Genomic DNA, 2,739 nt, shown 5'->3' with positions numbered 1-2,739 from the left:
CGGGAAGATTGCTTGATCCCAGTAGGTCCAGGCTGCAGTGAGCTGTGATTGTGCAGCTGCACTCCAGCTTGGGCAACAGAGTGAGACTCTGTCTCAAAAAAAAAAAAAAAAAAGAAATTCCTTATGCGTACAAAGTTTAAAAACATGCTTCTTAAAAACTCCAGGCTAAAAAAATTTAAATGGAAATATAAAAATATTTAGAACAGTGAGACTCCGTCTCAAAAAAAAAAAAAAAAAAGAAATTCCTTATGTCTACAAAGTTTAAAAACATGCTTCTTAAAAACTCCAGGCTAAAAAAATTTAAATGGAAATATAAAAATATTTAGAACAGTGATGACAAGCACAGTATATAGGAGAACTGGGAGGCTGTAGACAAAAGTAGCTCTTAAAGGGAGATTTACACCTATGTCATAAATACAAAGACTGAATGACAGGTAATATTTACTGTAACAATACTGAAAATAAGCAAGTTAAACTTTAACTCAGTTATCAGAAAGGCAAAATGAGAAAAATGGAACATATTAGAAGTAGTTAAATAGGAACAATCAGGCAAAATCTGCTCTCTTGAAAAGACTGAAAATTAGGCAAAGATTTGGTAAGTATGACTTTAGAGAGAGTGGTAAAGTAACATCAGAAATAATCGTTAACAGAAGTGTTTTTTTTTTTTTAATATGAGAATATTATGATCTTTATGTCAGTCTCAAAGAATCTGTATAAGACTATGTTGGGCACAGTGGCTCACAACTGTAATCCCAGTACTTGGGAGGCTGAGGCAGGAGGATCACTTGGGCCCAGTAATTCAAGACCAGCCTAGGCAACATAGCAAGACCCCATCTCTACCAAAAAGTCGAAAAAAACTAGCCGAGTGTGGTGGTACACACCTGTGGTTCCAGTTACTTGGGAAGCTGAGGTCGGAGGATCACTTAAGAGCCAGGAGTTCAGGGCTACAGGGGGCCATGATTGTAGCACTGCACCCCAGCCTGGGCAAGAGTTAGGCCCTATGTCAAAAAAAAAAAACTGTAATCCCAGCACTTTGGGAGGCTGAGGCAGGGTAATCACTTGAGGCCAGGAGTTCGAAACCAACCAGGCCAACATGGTGAAACCCTGTCTCTACTAAAAACATAAAAACTAACTGGGCATGATGGCATGCACCTGTAATCCCAGCTACTTGGGAGGTTGAGGCAGGAGAATCGCTTGAACCCAGGAGGCCAACGTTGCAGTGAGCCAAGATTGTGCCACTGCACTCCACACTAGGCAACAGAGCGAAACTCCATCTCCAAAAATAAGTAACTATAAAAGTAGAAACGGTGGCCAGGCGCAGTGGCTCACGTCTGTAATCCCAGCACTTTGGGAGGCCGAGGCAGGTGGATCATGAGGTGAGGAGACAGACCATCCTGGCTAACATGGTAAAACCCCGTCTCTACTAAAAATACAAAAAAAAAAAATTAAGCATGGTGGTGGGCGCCTGTAGTTCCAGCTACTTGGGAGGCTGAGGCAGGAGAATGGTGTGAACCCGGGACCGGGTGGAGCTTGCACTGAGCCGAGATCACGCCACTGCACTCCAGCTTGGGTGACAAGAGTGAGACTCCGTCTCAAAAAAAAAAAAAAAAAAAAAAAGTAGAAATGGTATTCAAAGATTTTGATGTCCCCGAAATGGACACCAGGGCCTAGGATGTTTTGTGAGAGAGTTGTATCAAATCTCCCAAAACTAGAATACCTATGTTACTGTAAGTGTACCTGAACATAGAAAGTAATGACAAGCCTCATATTACAACTGTATGAAGCCAGCATAGCCCCGATCCCAAACTGGGGCTAGGGCAGCACCAAAACGAGAAGGTATAGTTCAGTATCACTTCAAAATGTAGCCGTAAATCAAACATAGCCATTTACCCTCAAAACAGAGTGATAGTTCACCACTGTAAAAAACTAGGGAGACGACTCCTCAAAAAAAAAATACATAATTCACTACTTGAGATGATACATCCATAGATTAAACAAAAAAAACCACTTAATTATCTCAATATATGCCCAAAACATCTTCAATAAAATGTAGCCTTTATGATTCGAATCTAAGTACAATTATGAAGAGATACTTTTCTTAATGTAATAAAGGTTAAGTAATCTTACTTAATTGTGCGAACTATCAGAAGTGTTTTCATCGAAGTCAGAAGAGGAGGATGCCTGCCATTCTCCACTACCTGTCAACATTGTACTCAAGGCTCTTGGTAATGCAGTAAGAAAAGATCAAAATGTTCTATAGATGAATTGATAAAATGTGTATACCCAGATGATGAAATACACTAACTAGCAGCAGGTAAAATGAGAGCTCACACACTTTTTTTTTTTTGAGACGAGTTTCACTCTGTCGTCTCGGCTGGAGTGAAGTGGCCATCTCAGCTCACTGCAACCTCTGCCTCCCAGGTTCAAGCAGTTCTCCTGCTTCCGCCTTCCAAGTAGCTGGGACTACAGGTGCACTCCGCCACACCCAGCTAATTTTTTTGTATTTTAGTAGAAACGGGGTTTCACCGTGTTACCCAGGCTGGTCTCAAACTCCTGAGCTTAGGCAATCCACTCGCCTCAGCATCCCAAAGTGCTACGATTACAGGCATGAGCCCCTGCGCCTGACCTTTTTTTTTTTGAGATGGAGTCTCTGTCACCCAGGCTGGAGTGCAGTGGCACGATCTTAACTGGCTTCAGCCTTCGCCTCCTGGGTCCAAGTGATTCTCCCGCCTCAGCCTC

At 42.0% G+C, this 2,739-nt stretch overlaps 1 protein-coding gene across 1 annotated transcript in view; it reads right to left on the bottom strand.

The window, feature by feature from the left end:
- B3GNT4 (UDP-GlcNAc:betaGal beta-1,3-N-acetylglucosaminyltransferase 4) overlaps positions 1–2,739 on the bottom strand; it is a 7,741-nt gene that overhangs the window by 2,310 nt on the left and 2,692 nt on the right. The window lies entirely within an intron of this gene.

The sequence above is a fragment of the Mandrillus leucophaeus genome, unplaced genomic scaffold (genome assembly GCF_000951045.1).
Source record: "Mandrillus leucophaeus isolate KB7577 unplaced genomic scaffold, Mleu.le_1.0 Scaffold7, whole genome shotgun sequence".
In the NCBI taxonomy this organism is placed as follows: Eukaryota; Metazoa; Chordata; class Mammalia; order Primates; family Cercopithecidae; genus Mandrillus; species Mandrillus leucophaeus.
This window is presented reverse-complemented; position numbering and strand designations above follow the sequence as displayed.